Here is a 22,324-nt window from a genome sequence, read left to right on the forward strand (position 1 = left end):
GTCAGCTTGGAGCCTGATGCAGGGCTCGAACTCATGAAACCGTGAGATCATGACCTGGGCCGAAACCAAAAGTCAGACGCTTAACTGACTGAGCCACCCAGGTGCTCCCTAATAGACATCTTTTTAAAGAACTCATTCTAAAATCGGTAATGATTATTCCTTTTTTTTTTTTTTTTTTTAAATACTGTGCACTAGAGGCAGTATCATGAATGAACATTGAGCCAAGATCAAAGGCTGGCATTTAAGTCTTGCAATTACTACTGCATTGAGCTACTTTGCTCTCTAAAACTTTGTCTTATAATGGATCAGGAAGTGGAAATAATAATAACTGCTGACCACAGAGTGAGGATGAAGTGAAATAGTATGACAAATATTCTGTGTGTGTTTTAAAAAGCTGCATGGGTATATACCCTTTGATGTAGAGGGTGTTGGACCTGAAGGTGACTCTCAGTTATCACTGCACATTAGCGTCTGAGAACAGAGCTGTGTCCCATTCCAAGCTGTTGCTAACTTTTCCACTTCTAGTCAGTGGTTGAGCTCCTGCTGCCGCAGCTGTTGCGCCCCCCACACCCTATCTCTGCTTCTCATCTCTGTCCACCCTCTGTTGGTTAGCAGTCCTTAGTCTGACGGCAGAAGCGGTTTTTTGCTCTGCTGTATTTCTTTTCTGTTGCTTTCCCCATGCTTCTGGTCTCCGTGCACGAAGGCTTATTTTGAATAGACATTCTGGCCAATCTGAGCACTTTTTTTCCTTCTGCAGAGTAAAAGGACCAATTACAGTGCATCGGGTGTAAATAATCTTTGGTACTTTGGTTCTGCTTGGCAGGATGTATTATTACTGGGTACTCATGGTTTCCCTCTTCAATGACAGCCCTTTTTCTTTTGGGAATACATGCAGATTCAGATCAGTTCTGGAGGCTCGGTGATTAGGAAAGCTGTATGTCAGATGAGCCAAAGTTTTCCTGCGTTCAAATGTTTGTGTGAGTCAGTAATGTATTGAGACTTTGCAGTGAGTATGTTTAGTATATGTACTGGAGAGTAGCACCTAATATCTAAACCCGGTGATTCATTTTTATAACTAATTAGAAAATATTTCCTTCTTTAAACCTTTCCAAACAACGGGGTGGCAATAAGACTATAAAAACTTCAAAGTCAGATAATCTAGGGATTTAATCCCAGAACTATTACTTGTTAATGGTATAATTTTGATTGTTACTTAAATTCTTTTAGCCTCTGCTCCCTGTTCTATAAAATTAGAGTGGTGATACCTCCTTGATAGAGTTGTGGGGAGAATTTAACGAAATAAGCTACATAATTAGTGCCTGGCACAGTGTCTGGTCTGTCTAGGATACTTAAATATTTCTCTTGAGAAATTATTCATTAACTATTGATTGCTGGTAGTTGAAAATCACTATATAATAACATCTGGAAATATTGTAGAGCATTTAGGGGCATTTCTTGCGAAAGCAAATATTAAACATTTAAACTTGTTTTAGTAATTTTTCACTTAGAATTTCAGATAGATGTAGGATAACTGAAGGGGTTCAGTGAACTATATATTATATTAACTATGAATTTTGGAATGTAATTTTCATCTCGAGTTATAAGTTTGGAAAAATGATGCTGAAACTTAACCCTTTTATATGCATGCATGCACACATGTAAATTTTGCCAATACAATGTTTGTAGTGTATACTCAATTAAAAGTGCATATGAAGAACAGAACTAGGATTTCTTCCATCTTCTTTGTAATTGATACTCTTCTTTAAATTTGATGATACTGTGCATAGGAGTATATGCAAAATTATGATTTTTTTTAGCATCTTATAAGAACTGTTCCACTCTATAATATGCATCTTAGACAATGAAAAAGCTTAATAAAAATACACAGTTGTTTTCGGTTTCATTGTGAAAGGTTATGTTGAATTAAGAGTTAGCCCGAATCCCAGAAACACTTATATATCTTTTGTTTTATAGTGAGCAAAACTGGACATAAAAGCTTATTATTTTTTGAAACCTTTTCTGGGAAGCTTGTTATGCTTTCTGTCATGAACTTACTCTCTTACCAGGACCTATAACGTGCATTAATTTATTTATAGGTGGTTCTGCATTTAAGAATATTGACCTCTCTCCTGATTAAAATAGATCTTTCTTCACATTTGCTTAACATTTTTCTAGCGAATCCCTATATAAAGAGAACACATAATCTTATAACTCTAATATTTCTTGCTTTCTTTTTTTTTTTTTTTTTGCCTAGAAAAAGATTGCCCCCCTCTTCCCTGCCCCAAATCACGAGATAAGCTAAATATATTGAAGGTTTACCGTATTGGTAGCACAGCTTTCTTTTTAAAGTCAAGGTATGGCGGTAATGATTCCCCAGGTTCCCTTCCAGCTTAAAACAGGTCACAATTCTAGGGTTATGGATTTGGGTTCATTTGCCCAAGAAATATGCTTGAAATTGGCCATTTTGGGGTAATTAATAATATGTTAAGTAAAACGTTGGCCTTATTGTCACATATAGAGTGAAAAATCAGGCACATTAATAAACAGACCGTATCAACCAGAGATGTTTTTACCTCAGCCATAATCATCATTTATTTCCTATGTGTTACCTTATTCGCAGTTGGAATGTTTACTCTGTTCCTATTGATAACTAAATTCTAACAGCAAGTGGCAAGCTCCTAAAAAGGAGAACACTTTTGGTTCTTGTTGGATGGCAGCCTAGTTTTCTCTGGTGCACATCTGTTCCTTGGAACATTTTTAGAATATTCAGGTGAAAATTCACTTAGTATTTTAATAAACCAGATTCTGTTACTGATGGGTTAAAAAGAATCAGTCATACTGTTTTAATTTATTAAAGGAAAATAACAAATGGTTTTTGCAGAGTAGCCCTCAACTCTCTGGAATTAATTTAAAATTAGTACAAGAAACCAATAATTCAAGACCTTATTAAACATGCCTCAGCTGCTGATTTTTAGGACTAAACAAAGGACTAGCATTTGGATTTCTGCAGGGTGAGGGTTGGATGGGAAGGTGTGGGTACCTATTATAAGGGAGGATATTATCCTGTTTTGAAGTATGACATCCCTATGAATGAACTTTGGTGGAACTGACAAAGTGACTTGCAGAGGGTTTTGTCCTTTTCTTGCTTATGATACAGTGCTTTCCTTTATGGTATAGGGGCAGCGTCATTATGGGGAAGTGTGGGTGAACTTTGTTTGTTGGGGGAAAACAGAGACAAGAAAGATGGGTGGTTTTGATTCTGATCTTTGTGAATTGGAACCAGAGTGGCACATGATTGTCAGTTTCTTGAGGTGGAATCAAGACAAGTTGTTAGGAATGGAAATCCTCCAATTTAACTGTTTGTGGAAGTAACCCCATGGTGTTTTCTAAAGATTATATGGTATATTTTGATCGCATGCTGAATTTTTGGTGTGTGTTGTAAAATAGAAGCTTGTTTATGGTTTTAAAATGCTATTGTTATAAATGAGAAATCTTTGTAAATACCTCATCTTTGTGTATTTGGAATTTGAATTCTGAGAATTTATTATGTGGGGAGGGAGGGAATTAGGTTTATTTTTCAAATGGAAGCCTGAAGGAATTAGTAGACTTACTGTTAAATTGGACAGTTTACTTATATACCGCAAACTGTGTAGATTTAAGGTGGACCATGGATGATATTTAAAGGTTAAAATGGTTTTTAATACTAAGCATCATCTTAAGTTTAAATTTTTACTTTTATTTCTTTTTGTGTCATCATTGTTTATGAAAACTGGTTGAAAATGAAGTTCAAAGATTTCTGGTACATCATAAGGTTTGACAAGAAACATTATTTATTCCAAACTTGAATATAAACTTAAACACAAACCAGAACTTAGCCCGAATGTTTTCTCTTGAAGCATCTTTGGAAGTCTATATAAAAATCGAGTAAATGCTTTGCATGCAGCTTACCTACTGCATTTGAAGAAAATCTTTTGTGTATGTCTGCAAGCTATTTTGTGTGTTCAGGAAGAGTTTACCAGAATAGACTGAAATTGGTAGAAATAGGTCAGAGTAACACTGCAGCTATAATTCTATTGAAAACTGGAATGGGATTCTCTCCTAAACTCTTGAGTAAATGGAAGTTGATGAATGATTTCTTTTGTGAAATATTACTGGTTTTTTTGTTCACTTAAAGAAAATTATTTGTATTTTGCTTTTGAAAATTATTTATATTTTAAGGATTGTTTTCCCCCCAGAAAATCATATTGGTTGCTAACTCTTGGCGCTCTTCACAAACTAACATCTGTATCAGTGTTGATATCAGAAAAAGAGGGTGAGGAATGGAAATGAAGAAAGCAAAAAAAAATGATAAGGAGATAATTGTCTTTGTACCATAACAGCCAAAAGACTTAAGGATGTTTAGTGATGCCTTTGTAAATTGTTTTGTTATATATTCGCTCATGAGCACTTATCTCAGAGGCCAGAAATGGCTCTTGTTACTAGAAGTGAGGTAAAGAAAAGAACGGTAAGGGTATGTTTACCATTTAAGTACTCTGATTTCTGCAAATTATAGTGTAAAATTATGATAATTGTATTCAAAATTTGAGAGAGAGATTTGAGTGTGGTTTATTTTCAATTCAGGAAATCAGCTCAAATAGGCATTGGCCTTTGATTTCAAAGTGTTTAGTCATTCTTATGTAGAAATGTATTGTCTCCCAAGAAAGCATCCTTGTGGGATCCTTTCAGCATATGTCACCGCCCTATTCCTTTAGCTAGTGTTTGTAAATGCCTAGCTGTGTCAGGAACCCTGTTAAATCTTGGGGCACCTACCAAGAAGAAGATGTAATCCATAATCTCCAGGATTGCAAAGCGTAAAGTATTTACTATCTGGCCCTTGCTTAGAGTTTGGTGGACAGACCAAATAAGTAGTTTCTCTCAAATAGAGGCATGCTTACGCTTCTAAGTGAGCACACAAGAGAAGTACTTGACCCAGGCTGCGAGGGAGTAACGTGTCAGAACTGTCTGAGGAAGAACCAATCAAATTAGCTTGATAAAGATGATAGAGGGGGAGGACTATCTGGGGAAAAAAAATGTACAGGAAGAGAAAGGCACAGTGTCCAAAGAGAGGGCATAAAGCCAGAGGAGAGGGTAGGGAGAGAGAGGAATGGAAAATGAATTGGTGAGAGAGCCACGAGCTGGAACACTCGGGCCTTGAGTTCCATGATAGCATTTTGAGACTTGTCGGAAGTAGGTGAGATCCAAAGCAGAGAGACCGGAATAGTGTCCATTTATAGGATCATACAAGCTATTTAGGGTTATATTAGAGGATTTCTGTTCCCAGTGATGCTGAGTGTTAAAATAAGCTGGGGACAAAGGTGAACAAGAAATGTGAGTGTATTAGAAATGGAAAGGTGAAGAGAAATTGGCCTCCCTTGGTGTGAGTAGCAGAATGTGGAGGGAGGGTGAGAGAATTTCTTTCCTGTGCAAGTGGGAAGAAAAGGAAACCCAGGTACATCAGCTTGGGGTGAAGGGAGGTGGAAAGATTAGCCTACTTTCCTCTGTGCATAAGAGGAGACATGAGATATCAGAACATCTCTGCTCACAACATGTTACGGGTGTGGAGGTTTTGGAGTTTGGCAGGCCTGTATTGTGGCTTTGAACTGTTGCTAACACATTGTCACTGGGCCTTTGTTTTTGCTGGCGTATTATGTATTTCGGTAATAAGGACTTTTGGTTGTAAGTGACAAAATGTCCGATTCAGGGAAGGTGGATCCCTTTGCTTGTCTGAACCTGAGGCCTGTTGAAGTTATGAAGACTTGATTTTTTTATCTCATGGTCTGGCCATCATGGTTATCGTGGCCAGTGGCAGCCTAAAGTTCCTTCCTTAGCTCTCCCGGAAATGCTCCAGGGAGGACCTTACTTATCCTGACTTAGATTACAGGCTCATCCAGGAAACACAGTTACTAGCCAATTGGGGTGCTTTTGCCAGGTGTAGGCACCTGCCTGAACCTCTGGTCTGACATAAGAGTACAGAGAAAGCTGGTTTTCCCATCCCACACTGCATGTAATAGGTTTACCACAGGAAAAGGGGCTCCATTAGAAGGAAGGGCAAGGTATTCTGGGGGCAGGGGGAGACCACAGACGTCCACTGAACCTGGGATGTCCACTTCCATTCTATCCTTACTGCCCTTTGAGTGGCACTCTTTTGTGCCAACTGGATGCTAAATGCAATCTCAGAAGTCACGTGGCTTACATAGGCATGAGATGGTCACTCATGGGGTAGAGCATTCATGTGGCTGTACGTGTGCAGATTGGATTTGGATCACCACCTACATCAGGAGTGGGCACCAAGGCCTGTGGGCCAAATCCACCATATAGCATGTTTTTATAAATAGCTATACCCACTTGTGTAGGTATTATCTGTGGCTGCTTTCTCTTTACAGTGGCAGAGTTGAGTAGCTGTGACAGAGACCTTGGGTTTGCAAAGCGTAAAGTATTTACTATCTGGCCCTAAACTGAAAAAGTTTACCAACGCCCAATCTAAAGAGAAACACACATTTAAAACTCTTCTAGCAGTCTTCCTGATCCCCGAGAGCACAGCTGGGCACGCTCAGGGGTTCCCTGACATTAGTCGGGAAACCTAGCCCTAAGAATTGTTGGGAGTTACAGCTCAAGGTCAGACTCACAGATGTAAAATTTTGCCAACTTCTCCACAGATGACACTAGGGTAAGCGCTTTCAGGCGAGTGTTGGAGAACCGTGGCATGGACCCCACATCTCTACGATTGTTCCCGTCTTTGTCTTAACTAATGCCCTGATCCCGAGCGTGTTGCTGAGCAGTGGGTTTCTTGCAACAGTGGGTCTTTGTGTGCGGGTGCTGTGTGCCCCCGCCACGCGGCCCTGGCAGTCATGTTTGGCCTGCAGGAAGTGCCTGCTGCTTCCTCTCCCGAGTGGAGGCCTCTGGGATGCTTGTGTAGCTGTTTGGAAACCTGGCCCCCCTGCATCTGTAGCCCCAAGCCTGTGTTTGCAAGCAGTTGTTGCCCAGCTGTCTGCTGCTTTGTTACATTGTTTCAGTCTCTGCTTCAATGTGCTCTCCAAGTGTTTTTGCTTGACCTCCCCCTGGGTATCTGCCTTGCTTTTTTAGCTCATTGCCGAGCAGCTGTTTGGTATTCTTCTGGTATCCGTTTTCCCATGTGGTCTGCCCACTGGTCCTGATTTTCTGTGATTGAGGTTTTGACACCTGCAAAGTGACTCTGCATCATTGCTTGGTTGTCGACAGCCTCGTCTTGATGCTTTTTTCTTCTTTGGGCTCCCCAGGAGGCACCCTTGATAAAATGTGTTCAAGAATGCAGTGCCGTGATAGGAGGGTTTTTTTTTTTTTCCCCCTTATTGGCAAAGAAAAAGGCCGTATGTTTTTTTGCTTTGAACTGGATTGCCATCTTCCGCACTCTTTGAGAGTCCCCATTTGTAGGATGGTTTCAGTTTGGATATGGTTGTCCTCTGATAGAAAAATTGGTGTCAGGACCAGGATTGCCTACTACAGGATTGTGGCTGATTTCTTCTGCTTTTCAGGAGTATTGTTAACTTATGGGGTTAACTTACAGGGTTAAATGTGAGTTTTACAAAATAGTAGTCCCTGGCTTTTCAAAATTTGTACCTCAAATTCATCTTTGTTGAATGGAAAATTCTGCCTTTGGTATTATTTTTAATAATGAATTTGAAAAACAACTAATTATATATGCATATGAGATGAAGTTATGAGGCCTGATAAATAACTGGAATACGTTTTAACCAACAACTATCTGTTCTACTTAAAAACAATGCCAAAAAAGCACATCTTATTTTGATTTCCAATAAGAGCCTATTAAAAATTCTTAATTCATAAACCGGGTGGTAAACATTGTAAAAGCAGACATTTAGGTAGAAAGGTTTTGACCCGGAGGTAATGTAATCAATTTACAAAAAATGAGCTAGAGGAGACACAGTAAATCAAACATATATTATAATACTTGTTTAAAAGGTATCATGATATTCTGAGTTTGGGGAAAGTTCAATCCTAATGTTAAATTTTATGAGTAGGTATATAATCTATATGCATTTACATGCAGTTCTCTGCTTGCCAGAAGCCAAAGAAGAAACAATCAATTTACAAATAACACAGAGGCAGTAAATTTGTTGGCGGCACTTCTGGGCCTGTTGTAATTCTGTAGTTCTTTCGATATGCAAGTTGTGAATTGCTGATGTTGCTGTGAGCCAAAGATATGGAGATATGTGAACGTGTCCAGGCAGCACTTACGTTATGTAAGGCTTGGAGGTATTTTGATATCAGTGAAATAGTTTATGGGTGTAATAGGAAAATGTATACTGCTGAAATCATAGCCATAAAATCAGTGTTTATATTGAAGTTTCCATTCCAATTCACATTTTAGGTTTAAAGGTTTTGCTTGGTGCTGTGTGATCAATCGAGACACAGTTCGCCTCTGGCAGGGGTTCAGGTCTGAATCTACACATCTTATTGGCTCTGTTGATCACACATTGATCACTTTGAACTGTCACCTAGGAAAACATGGCTTCCAACATAGATGCCCTGTTTTCTTCTACAGTGGTTCAGAGTACATGACAGTCTCCCTCTAGTTGCTCTCTTAGGTCTGGCTGTCATAGTTTATCTTTGTTGCTTAGTCCAGGGTGATTGCTATAAACGAGCTGAGACCTGGGTTCTTGCTTCTGCAAGGATGCTTCTGTCTCTTCCAGGCAGCTCAGTATTTCCATCTCAAGTCACTTCCAGGTTACCTGTTGTGGACCTAAATCTCAATCTGAATAATTTATGATTATTACGAATGTGATAAATGAGTAATGAATTTAAAAACAGGAACATTTAGAAGGCATATATTTTATTTCTCCAGGGGAAATCAAGTAGGATGGATCATTGACTAATGGATGCCCTTGAGAATATTCTTTAAGTTTTCACTCTGGCTGTATTATAATGGGCCTATCAGTGACTCGTCTGAATCAGGGTTTGCTCACCTCTGAACAAGACTGTAATTCCTGATCTCATAGTGTTGTTATGAGCATGAAATCCACTTCAGCTTCATATGCATTGTTTGCTCTAATATGCCAGGCACTATGTGAGTGGAATGGCATGCAAATGATGAATCATATGTGCTCTGGTCTCAAGGACCTCAAAAACCTGGTCAGTCATCATATATTTTGGTTTCCTACATGAATGAACACTTTGCTGAGGTATGAGAATACCCAGCGGGGGTCTGTAAGAAGAATTAGATTATCTCTGGAGAGACTGGAAAAGGATTCATGGAGGAAATGTCGGGTTGTTAGGATGGTGGAACTCAAAACTGTGACTGCAGAGTTTTACATGTGTCCTCAGCATGGATGATGGTAGATTGAAAAAAAAAAAAAAACATCTGGCTGCTCAGGATGACGATGCTTGGCTTAGCAGATAATGAGGGCAGGAGTGCGGAGACATAGGTTCTGCTTACATAAATGGGTTAGAAAAAAGCTTAGGGTGAAAAGCTGCCACCACACTGAGATACTGTAATAGGATCATGAGTACTTTCCATCTGATGCCAATATACTATTGTACTTTGATCACAAACTCCATTTGCACTCCAGGCCCTTCTTACACGTACAGGTTAATGATTACTGTCTGTTTTCTCCATGTTCACGTGTGTAAGACCTTGTTTTCTTCATGTTTACCATGTGGGTAATATCTTATGAGCTCAATACAAAGACAAAACCCCTGTTTGGGGCTCTTGTCTCTTCTTGGATATTAGCCTCTCTCATACTGAATTCTGCATCTGCTCCCTTGCTGGACAAGAGAGAACCCCAGACTCCTAGTCTGTGACACAGGAGGAAGTGGTATGACTTAATGTGGTGAGGTTCAGAGATGGACTTATTAGTGAGGTTTCTGATGCAGTACTCTGAAGATGGAAGGAAGAACCAGGGAGAGGCTGCTCTGGCTCCCAGCTCAGATCTTCCTGGGCCACGAGTTCATTTGAGAATAAAGTCAGTTCTGAGGAGTTTTAGAAAATGGTAAAGCTGTATGAAAATACAAATAGTATCGTGAAAAACTCCACAAAAATAATAATTAGGCATGCAGTAGATTGTTGTGTCCTTTTAATAATTATGTGCAAAATACAGTGAGTTCTTTGTGTATTTATTTTCAGCTAATCCTCTCAACCCGGTAAAGCACTTACTTTGAATGAGGACATGGGCTCTGTGAGGTTAAGTAACTTGCCTAAGGTCATTGAGACATTAAATGATGAATTGGATTTGAACCCACACAAGTGTGTCTCTGGAGCTCAGGCTCCTGACCCCAGTCCATTAAAGTACCAGAATAGACGAGAGTTGAGGAGATCTGCGTTTGAATCCTGTGTTTTTCCTGGGAACTGTGTGAGCTTGCACCTTTACTTCAGCAAGTATTTACTTGTATTTCCCCATCTTGGTCATTGCAGCATAGACAAGAGATGAATCTGAGGCAATTTTGCTTTTAAAGCAGCTTTCTTTGGGCCATCGATCCCTTTGGCCATCTGGGAAAACCGATGGACTTCTTCCCCCCAAATTGTCTTGAATGCAAAAACAGAACATAGAAGCCAAAAAAGTTGAGATATAATTATCAAAATGCTAAAACCCCAGTTAATTGTAGTAATATACATTCTTCTTTATTAATCGATTTAATAACAATCAAGTGGCCAATCCATTAGCTGCCATAATATCAAAGTAATGATGAGTGTAAATGATTTTTTTTTTTTTTTTTGAGAAATTTGCAACAACTGCACTGTGATAGAAAAGTGTCTGTGATTCTGCATGGTGTCACTGCATGGTTTGCTGCCTTTATTCATAATTAAAGGTAATCCTAAATTTCTTGAGGACTAGAAAACTAAGCTGTACTTTTTTTTCCCCATCTAAGTTCCTGGGCTCCTTAAATTCTTTCTGTGCATCAGGATGAGAGCCCCTGGTAGGACAAGAAGGCATTTATTAAGATGCTACGAAGAAAGAAGGCAAAAAATAAAGGTCATTGGGAGTGTAGAGGTATAATATTTTTTGGACTTTTACCTCTCTAAACTGGAGGAGTTTGGCTGGGGTGAGTAGCTGGAAGCCTAGGAAGGGATATGGAAGTTCATAGTGAGAGTCCATCATTGACTTCTATTAATGGGGTGCCTGGGTGGCTTAGTTGGTTAAGTGTCCGACTTTGGCTCAGGTCATGATCTCACGGTTCGTGGGTTCAAGCCCCGCATCGAGCTCTGTGCTGACAGCTCAGAGCCTGGAGCCTGCTTCGGATTCTGTGTCTCCCTCTCTCTCTGTTCCTCCCCTGCTCTCACTCTGTCTCTCTCTCACTCTCTCAAAAATACATAAAGATTAAAAAAAAAATTAAAAAACAAAACAAAACCCTGGAGCTTATTCTTTTCCAGTACAGGATCATATAAGCTAACAAAATGTTGAGATTTTGTTTGTTTTGTCTTGGATTTTGATCAATAATTTTATAACCTCAAGGGTAGGACTGGGTAGTTTATGTTCAGAAAATCTGATTATTAGCTTTGACTTTTGATTAATAAAATGGGAAAATACATTGTGAAAAGACAAAGTTAGGCATAGCAACTTTTGGGAAGCTAGGCTTGGGTTGAGAACAGTGGATACACTTAAAGCGGTCTGTGGAGAAAATGTTGGAAACTGCCGATTTGGATAATCTCTAATACCTCTTTTAACTCTGATTCTTTCACCCAAATATCCTTGATATTTATGGCATACTGAAATAAGTCTCGTTTTCCATGAATTCTGATGAAAGAAAAGAAAAAAATGAAAACAGATGGAAAACCTGAAAAGTAACTCTTGGTTGATTGACAGTAAATGTGGAGAATGCTTTAGAAAGGAAATGAAATGTTGTCTCCAGCAGATGGAAGTGTGTAAATTTTTCCTCCACATTAGAGCTAGAATCACTGTGAGTGGTAGTGTTTCAGAGACAGAAGAATAGAAAGAAAAAATTGTATGATTATCATCACAGGTAGAAGTAAAAGAAAGGGTTCACATTTTTATTAAAGGCTCGTGCCCAAAAAGGAAAAACCTTTCCTGCAAGATGTGGGTCCTACCCGTTTTTCCTCTTTATTTTTCATGCTTTGTCCTCAGAGAGCAGCCTTTATCTTCTTCCATTTTTTCTCTTCCCTTCCAGTCCTTTCGGATCCTGTCACTCCTTCCTCTCTGCCATTTCCACTCTCCCCTCTCTTCCGTCCCCAATTCAGGTGATGCTGAACATGGGCTCAAGAGGAGGCATCTTATTGAGCCTTACAGAGTTGATGGCACTTTGAGAGCTTCTTATTTGCATATTATCTCATATGGCTCTGCATAGCAGAGGCACCTCTAAATTCTGCTAGGTGGCTCAGGTAATCTGCTAAATAGAGTGATACTCAAGCTACAATTTGGGAAAGGGGAATGGCAGTCGTGGAGATGCTGTGGATTGACTCGCTTGCCGGAAGCCCGAAGACTGGCTCACACATTCAGAAAACTACAGGTTGTTCAGAGTGACCAGTCTCAAGGATGTATTCTGGAGACCTGCCAGAGATGGAACTTACAGAAGCAAGGAGAAAGGAGTTTGCGATGGGCCCTGGGTGACAAGCTAAGGAGCTAAGCTGAAAGCTAGCAGGGAGCCCTTGAAGGAGAGAAATGATCAGGCTTGGATTTTAAGAGCGAACCCTCTGATGGAAATAGGATGGATAGACCAGAAGACCCAGTTGAAGGCAGAACAGGTAGGAAGCTTTCGCACCAAATAAGGGGAAACATTGAGAGTTGTAACTAAAGCTGAGGGGATTAGGAGAAGGAAGCAAATTTGAGGGAGTAAAGAAGATTCTAGAACATGAAGATTGGAGAGACAATGGGTGAGAAAGTTTAGGAATTTGTTGAAATTTCTGAGGATTGTGGATACTTTTAGTATTTCCTGTGTGAAGGGACATAGGAGGAAAGCAGTATTGAAGGGAAGGCTATAGAGTTTGGTTTGGGACATGTTGAATTTGAGGGTCCACTGGCATAGCAACTGTGGAGGAGTTTCCAGAAAACAGGGGTAGGGTCTTACCTACTTTACAATTAGTGTATTGTGCACTCAATGTGTGCCAGCCAGGGTTCTAAGCACTTCACATAGATGATCTCATTTATTCCTTAGAATAGCTCTGTGAGGTGTAGGTATGATTATTGTGAGAAAAATGAGTCATAGCAAAGTTCAGTGACTTCACTAACGTTACATATTTAGAAAGTGGTGGAGTATCCTGTAATTCCGTTTATATGAAATGCCCAGAAAAGGCAGATTGGTAGAGAAAAGAGAAAGGAGAATAGTGGTTTCCTGAGAGTGGGAATGGGGGTGGATGTAAATACACGTTAGAGATCTTATTAGGGTCATGAAAATACTCTAACCCTGATGATGGTGATAGTTGTACCACTCAGTAAATTTACTAAGAATCATTGAATTGTGCACTTGAAACGGGTGAATTTTATGATATGAAACTCGATAAAGTTGTAAAAAATAGTGTTTGGGGTTGGGATCATTATAAATGTTTTATTTTAGCTGTTGTTTTCACTTGGGCTATAATAGAAAAATGCTTTTAAAGATACCAAGGCATGTTCAAGTGCTTCCTGGCACCCTGAAAATTGTGCCTGTAACTTAAAAAAAAAGTATTTGTTTTTTTATGCCAATCTTTCAGTTTTTGCTTGATTACTACTGTCCGTGAAGTATTTTTCTGTTCCTGCTTGCACCTTGCGGGTTCGAAGCTCCTTTGGGATACAGGGCAAGATGACTAAGCTGTCTTCTGCCTGCTGCCTGCTCTCGTTTGCTCCTTCTCTTCCTTCTGCATTCAGAAACTGTGTTAGGGATGAGGAATTAAGCAACAACAACAAAAAGAAGATAATGAAAACATTCTCCTGTCACTGGCATTCTAAAATTAGATATTATAAATAACTCAGTGGGGCTCTGAGTCTTCCCTCATAGACACAAGGGAGGTTCTGTATAGGATTGTTCCTCTGCGTATTGCCTTGGTTTTACGTTTTGGTTCACGGGATCTGAATATAGGTCGGGTACAACCTTGTTTAGAAAGTTCCCATTTTGTTATAGGCCATGAAAAGGATTCCTTGTATCCATATTTGCTATGATACCTTTAGAAGCAGATAATGGCAACAGAACCCAAGTCCTTCCTCCTCTCTTCACCTCTTAGTTCTGTCACATTATCATCATTTACTTTTATTTTTTTCATTATGAAGTAGTATCTCAAATCATCCAATGTTATATAAAATGTAAAAGAAGAGAGATAATGGTGTTTTGCTTCTTCTGCTCTGTTTTACAAACCTTGGTGTCTAAATCATTTTTTTTTCTTTTGGTCAAGTAAATCCAATTTTGAATGCAACAAAGACTTTTCTGGTAAATCTTTGGCAAATCTGGTACATGTTTGGGCAAAATGTCAACTTGATGTTTGAGTTTTCATACTGTGTTCTGAGGAGCAAGCCTTTATTTCTAATCCTCTGTTCTTATTTGTGTCATCAAAGAATGGCACTGATTGCTGGTGGCAGATTAGAAATGATAATGATGCTATTATCAGAATTAGTGGACACTTGTCAAGTATTAGTGGCACATTCATATTTGGATGCATTGGAATATTTGTAAATTGTTTCTGTGAGCGTCAGTTAAATGTGGGGGCAGATGTGTGGTAGGTACCTGGATTTATCACCAAATCTAAGTAGAATGTCTTTAAGGCTGTGCACTATGGTACCATATGCTGAATGGTTTATTAAATAGAAAACGATAAGGTTGACACATAAAACTAAAACTTTGTGATTGAAATGCCCATATGCCTTTTCTGCTCCTCACATACAAGCATTGCTTTTTACACGATTTGTTGAGGCAGGGTGGCAGAGGGAAGGAGATATATGTAGAGAGGAGATAGTATTTACCTGGCCCTCCAGAACAGAAATAAATATCTTCACATTTAAAGTCTCACAAATCTGAAGAGGAAGACGAGCGGGAGATTTAGACGGCTGGGCTGTTTGTGTTCATGAGGGAGAAGTGTATCACTTCCAGCCTGGAAGTTGAGGTCCTTCAAGCTGTTAGTGATGGAATTCTTCACCACATTGTGAACCTGCCTGCAAGACAAATTTATTATCTGTTTGCTGTTTTTACTTGCAAGAGTAACAAAGGATCATTTTTATATTGTGTGCTTTAAGAGTCTTATTATTTAGGCACCTAAATTGAACAAATAAAAATCAGCTCTTTAAAAAATTGGAAACAATTCGAACATGCAAAGTAAGAAATGAGCTACACAAAATACTTTGAAATCTTCAGGGGACCTCTATTAATTATTCAGAGGGCATTCATTCAGTAAATTGTTTAGTACTGTCAATGTGTCAGGCATTTCGCTAGGTTTGAAGCTGTAAATCAGGTTTTTATTTATCCCGAATTGTGTTGCAAAAAAATACAAAGCAAAGGAAAACAGAATAAAACAGAAAACAGGTAGTTAGTAGCCAACAACCTAAAAATTAGGACACTTTATTCCTAGATTCATATTTGCAGCTTTCTTAATTTAAAACAAATTAAAAAGAATTTGACAACAGCAGGCTCATATTCCTGCATGGAACCAATTAGCAGGAGCAAAAGAGTGACTGCCCCCTCATTACCAGTTTTATAGATGAGACAACTTAAGAAACACAGTTAGGCAGTGTCCCCAAGGACGCAGACTGTATATTGTGGAGTTAGATTTCAAACTTCATCTCATCCAATTAAAAAACAAAAAAGTTCTTTCTGCTCTCTCATATTGTGGAGGTTGCAAAGCAAGATATAAACTAATATTTCCTACATTTGGCGATGCTTTAAATCTGTGAAACCTGAATTATACTGGTACACTCTAACAACCAACCTGTAAATCTAGGCAGGAGTTTAATTTCCTTTCAGAAAGGGAGCTGTTAGAGGCTCAGAGCATATCTGAAATCTACTAAGTGACAGTGTCCAGATTAGAACACTGGTCCCTGGCCTCAGGTGTTGGAGATTTTGGAATGCTGTGAAGATCACAGTTTGGCTAATAATCTGAATATTAAGCTCAAATTCAGAAAACGTGTTCTTCTTAGGTGTAGGATGAACCATATAACAGTGCTGTTTTGGTCAAGAGTGGTCAGAGATCAGCAATTTCATGTGGTTTAGTGAGTATTTCTGAAGAGGTACACCCAGTCACCAGTATGGTTGCTACATTGTACTTAATGTTTATAGAGATTTAACCTTTCATAGGAAAATGGAAATTGGGAGTTTTGGAGTTTATTAAGCAATTTATTAATATCCAAATTGAAGTTGTGGATTCCAATGAGCAGATTAAGCTTATAGATCTAGGATTTAGACTTGGCAAGCACTATACTTTTTGTCCATTGTGGAGAGTTTAATTCTGTTGATTACAAATATGAAACAGCACCTTTCCATTGTAGCATATATATTCAGGATATTGAGTGCTAGTATATAGCAATTACTACACTTCTATGGCTTTTGTTGATTATATTATAAGTAAGTCTGAATTACAAAATATAATAACAAGGTAAATAAGCAAAGACTTAAAATGAACAAAATACTCACTGAAAAAATGTCAACAGCCATCTCTTTACTTTGCGGATTGTAGACTTTCAGGGAATCTCTGTTTAAAGAATGAGTGAAAACCTCATGCAATACAGGTGCCACGACATTGGGTGAGTGCTTTTTCCTACTGTATACCCAAATTGCTCATGTGGTAATTGCCGTTGGGCATGTGCCTGGTAGAGAAAATGTGATTCTGTCTCTTTATCACGATGTCATAATGTAGGGGAAAGAGCATAGCTTAGACTTCAGGTAAGCTTGGGTACGTGTTCTGGTTCCATTGGTTTTCTGTATGACCACAAGCAAGTTATGACTTGACTCTTGTTTAACTGCACAATGGAAATGGACAATATCTGAATGCCAGGGGAGTTTGAGATTCAGTGTGCAAAGTTTATGGTAAATAGTACAGGCTAGCTAAATGGTAGTTTTTATTGCTATATTCGTTGTTTGTTGAAATGATGTTTTTAGTAACATTTTAAAGTGATTCCAATTTTAAAATACAGTGGTTGATTTACTTGATGTCTAAAATTTCATCTTTTCTGCCCTTCTTGCTCCCCACTTTTTTTTCTTTCTTTTTTTTTTTTTGTAATAGTTTTACTGAGATATACAATTCATCCCTATCATACAATTCACCCATTTAAGCTTGTACAGTGTACAGCTTTTTTCCATGTTTATATATTTTTAATAAAGATTATATATATTTAAGTTGTACAACATGATTTGATATACAGTTGACCTTTGAACAACCCAGGAGTTGGAGGGTCAATTCCCTGCACAATCAAAAATCCAAGTATAACTTTTGACTCCCCCAAAACTTAGCTACTGATAGCCTGCTATTGATCAGAAGAAACCTTACTGATAAACAGTCTATTAGCACATATATTTTATGTTACATGTATCACATACTGTATTCTTATAATAAAGTAAGCTAAAGAAAAAGTGTTATTTGGAATCATTAGAGAAAACCCATTTACAATACTGTACTGTTTTTAAAAAATCTGCATATAAGTGGATCTGCACAGTTCAAACCCATGTTGCTCAAGGGCCAGCTGTACATATAAAGTGAAATGATTACTGTAGTCAAGCTAATTAATGTATCCTCTCCTTACAGAGTTAACACTTTTTTGTGAGCGCACTCGAAATATACTCTTAGCATGTTTCCAGTGTTCAGTACAGTATTATTAAGCACAGTCATCATGCCTGTATATTTAATCTTGACTTATTTGTCCTGCATAACTGCAGCTTTGTGCCCTTTGACCAACATCTCCCCATTTCCTTCCCTATCCCCCGGTCGCTGCCATTTCACTTTCTCTTTCTGTCATCTGATTTTCTTCTTATTTTAGGTCCCACAAATAAGTGAGATCATACAGTATTTGTCTTTCTCTGTCTGGCTTATTCCACTTAGAATAATATCTTCAGGGTCCATCCGCGTCTTCACAAAAAGCAGGATTTCCTGCTTTCTCATGGCGGAATAATACTCCACTGTGTATCTTCTTTATCCATTTGTCTGTCAAAGGCACTTAGTTATTCTGAATCATACTGCAATAAACATGGGAGTGCAGAGATCTCTTTGAGATCCTGATTTGACTTCCTTTGAGTATCTATACACAGTAGTAGGTTTTTAATGTATTCACAGATCTGTACAACTGTCATCACAATGCTTAGAACATTTTAATAACTTCAAAAAGGAACTCCATATTCTTTTGCTATCATTCCCTATATACTCATTCCCTTCTGTGTGATGCAACCAGTGATCTTTCTTTTTATGTATATGTTTGCCAGTTCGGGACGTATCCACATGCATGTAAATGGAATTATATGTAATGTTTTATGACTGGCTTCTTTCACTTAGCAAAATGTTTTCAAGGTTCATCATATGTCATAGCATGCATTGGGACTTCATTCCTTTTTATTGCCAAATATTCCCTTGTATGAATATGCCACATTTTATTTAGGCATTCATCAGTCGATGGATATTTGGGTTTCTATCTTGGCTATTGTGAATAGCGCTGCTATGAACACTCCTATACAAGTTTCTGTTTGAGTCCCTACTTTTAGTTTTTTGGGTATATTCCTAAAAGTGGACTCGCTGGTTTTGTGGTAACACTATGTTTAAACAGTTGAGGGACTGCCAGACTGTTTTACAAAGTGGCTGCACCCATTTACATTCCCAGTAGCAATCTAGGAGTTTCCCATTTTCTCCACACCTCAACACTTGTTACTATCCTTTTCATTGTCCTCCTAGTATGACAAGAAATGGTGTGTGTGATATGGTATCTCATTGTGGTTTTGATTTACATTTTCTTGACGGCTAGTACTGTCGAACATCTTTTGTATGTCTCCTTGTTATTTTATTGTGACTCTTGAATAAACCAAAAAGCTCTAACTTCTGTCTGATTTGTCTTGTCCAACTCCCAGTGGCCAGGGTTGGGGGGGGGGGGGGCGGCGGGTGTTGAATGATGAATGTGCATCTAGAAAGCTCAGCAAAAGAAGATTTAATAAATGTTTCTTACTTCTGCTATATTTTAGCTATCAGATCAGGAAAGGAAAACAAGAGTAGAACTAATTGCTCATCAAGAGAGGAGTAACAAATATAAGTGGTTCCGATATGCATTTAAATTAGATTACATTTAATGAGAGGTTTTCTAAATGGAGTTAATTTGAAAGGACACATAAGTCATTGGGTTTAATCTGTGTACCTTTCAGTAAATAGCTACAATCCCTCCTCCCTCCTTAATTTCTGGTAAATAAAACTTACTCTTCAGAAGAGCATTTTACTTTCTTGCTCCCCATGATCTCTCTGAACAGCAGCTGCTGAGTGGGTTCACTAGTGTAATCCATCTGGTTAGAGGACAAAGTCACACTCTCCAGTTCCTTATGGACCAGAAAACATGGGCATTTTGACAAAGGAGCAGGGAAAGTAAAAAGGTTTTGTATTTGCTTTTTCTTGTAATAACTTCAATTATGTTTTCATTTTGTTTTTTCTTTGCTGAAATAAATTCTACTTTGGTCACTTTCAATATTAAACTCAACAACAACAACAACAACAACAACAACAAGTAGTCATCTTTAGTTAGCTTCCTGCTGGATAGGGACTAGATCTGCAATTATGCAATGAACCTATTGTCTATAAAAAAGACCCTCTGCATCCAACATTTGACTGTGAGATAATTTCTAAAAATAGTGGAGTAAGAGGATAACTGACCGATTTAGCACATGCTTTGAAAAAAATTCCAAGTTAATTTTGGTGAGAGAAGACAGAAATAGAGATTAAAATATTCAAGCTATTTAAACATTTATAGAAAAGTTAATGCCTTGCCCGGACAAAATTTCTAAGATTTCTGTAATGATATGTGTGGCCATTTGTATAAAGATGTACTATTTTTTTCAGAGTGCTTTTCCATTCAGTATCGTGTTGGCTTCTCACAAGAACTATGTGGTATAAATAGGGCAACAGTAATATCCTCACTTTAGAGCTGAAGAAATTGAGATCTTAAGATGGTAATGACCTATCCAAATCTGTCTTCTGGTTATTGATAGAGTGAGGATTTGAATCTGGGTCTACTGACATCATCAGCACTTTTTCTCCTGCACTGTGTGGCTGTTTCACTTTTGCTGGATTGCTTCTGGAAGAACTCTAAGGTTTTTTTCTTTGTATATTTTGCAAAATGTTCACCAGCTCTCCCACTCCTGCCATTATAAAGACTCTCCTAATGAATTATGCATCAGCGTTTGACTTAAAAAAGAAAAATCAAAGGACTTGGATTTAAGTAGTATTCTCACATGGAAACATACTACTTCTTACATGCTTTTCTTTCCCCCTAAAATTGTTTGTGAAAGAATGATTTAAATACTAATGTGAAGCCTCATATGATGTTGCCACCTCAAGAATATGTGATTTACTAAGCTGCGGAAAGTAGTTTTAAAGAAAAATTAGCTTCAGTGGCATTAAAAAATTCTTGTTCTTTCCCCCCCAATTTCATCGACTGTCAATAAAATCCATCTTAAGAAGCAGAGTGGATTTTGACAAGCAGTCCTCACTTTCTGCTGCAGGTTGTAATTGTCTGAATTTAACATGCTCCATCCGATTGATCTGTAAGACTGTAGAGTTTTCATGGCAGGTGTCTATTCATCGTGTCTTTGTGGTACCTGTTGTAGACTCTGACGCATGGTAGGCATTCATCAAATATGTTTTGAATGAATGAATTAGGATTTCGTGGTTCATTATCTGATGTGAAGGAAGAACATAGTCAAAGAATTAAAGAGAAATTTATAACTAATAATTATTAGACCTCAGGCCTTATAATTTGGTGCAGGAGAGGGTTTGAGGCTGAGACTAACTGGTGCAGGTTAAGTTGCTCAGAGGCAGGGGTTCTCCTTGGCAGAGGAAGGCTGGAGGAGTGGAAATTTCCATTTGTTTCTATTTAGAAATTCCCACTGCATCCTGAAACCAATATTGCACTCTATGTTAACTAAGTAGAATTTAAATAAAAACTTGGGAAAAAAATTCCCACTGTAGTTTGCTGCTTTTGGTGAGCTGTGGTTGTGCAAGGTGTTCTGAGAGATGGGATCCATATGGCCTTTTCGGCATTACCAAACCAACGTACAGGTTAGAGTATATTACAGAGCATCCTAGGATATCTGAAAACACATCTAGTCTGCTCTGTGCATTGAAAGGCAGAGTGTAGGCTTTCTCTAAGTAACCACTTGAGTGTTGTCACTTATATCTTAGAGGCCCTGGATAAGTCACTTAATTTCTCTGAGTTCCAGCTTCCTTATCAGTCAAATGATACAAAGACCTTTGGATTTGTTATAAGAGTTTACTATTATTATAATTTGTTATGAGAGTGAGTGATAATATAAAAAAAATATTGTCCAGTTTCCTCCTGACATAACTCAGGTTTGAGTGTAGGGCATTGAGACTGTGCAAGGTAGACTGGAAATTCAGAAATAATCCTTTATTAATTTTGGAGTCTTAGAAAGTACCCTGGTGTCCTTTAAGAACCTATCATTACCTTAGGAGGACCGAAGGGAGATTGGCTGTTTAGTCAGAGCCTCTCACCTGTCAGGCTTAAATAGGAGTCACATAACAATATGCTACTTGTTAGACTTGAAGGACATAAAAATGTTGTATGGAAACTTGGAAGGAGACTGCTAATCAGTTGTCAAGGGTATATTCCGTCATAAATCTTTTAGCGATAGATTGGTATGACTCTCTAAGAACATATGGCCATTATTGTGTGATGTTGTTATCTCATATTGTGTTTCTCATAGATAGTAGCATCTAGTTGTACTTCCCTGGGAAAAATATTCAGTAACTTCATGACCTTTGACAATATTCATGTTCAGACAATAAACACCTCTGGGCTACTAGTGTCCAGGAGATGATACATGAAAACCATAGAGCATCAGGAAGTTAGGGAAGATAAAGGCAGTTGTGAGATGATCACCTCACATTTTTGAGACCTCTTACTATTAATTATCCAGAATCTCAGAGTGTTCCTTTCCAGTAGGAGGAGAGCAGGAAGGGGAGTTACAAACTAGATGTAGAGCAAGAGGCCTCTCCTTGTTCAAAAAATGTGTTAATAAAGAGTTGGTTGTTATTGTTGTTGTTTTTTAAGTCATCAGTAGAGAATATTTTTGGAAGGCATCCAGATTTGGAAGTGGGGTTAGGGGAGAATATTTTTTCAAAAGATCTTGCTAATCTGTATAATCAAAATAAGTTTTCTTTTCACCACTTTTCCACTTT

At 38.3% G+C, this 22,324-nt stretch overlaps 1 protein-coding gene and 1 long non-coding RNA gene across 2 annotated transcripts in view; one reads left to right on the forward strand and one right to left on the reverse strand.

Annotated features, from left to right (window-relative positions):
* TMTC2 (transmembrane O-mannosyltransferase targeting cadherins 2) overlaps positions 1–22,324 on the forward strand; it is a 399,137-nt gene that overhangs the window by 10,876 nt on the left and 365,937 nt on the right. The gene's annotated exons all lie outside the window — the stretch shown is intronic.
* Positions 13,551–17,793, reverse strand: LOC125919374 (uncharacterized). The gene is made up of 3 exons (XR_007456742.1): positions 16,579–17,793; positions 14,919–15,107; positions 13,551–13,835 (listed from the first exon to the last, which is right to left on the reverse strand). It is a non-coding gene; the product is annotated as an uncharacterized LOC125919374 (long non-coding RNA).

The sequence above is a fragment of the Panthera uncia genome, chromosome B4 (genome assembly GCF_023721935.1).
Source record: "Panthera uncia isolate 11264 chromosome B4, Puncia_PCG_1.0, whole genome shotgun sequence".
Lineage (NCBI taxonomy): Eukaryota > Metazoa > Chordata > Mammalia > Carnivora > Felidae > Panthera > Panthera uncia.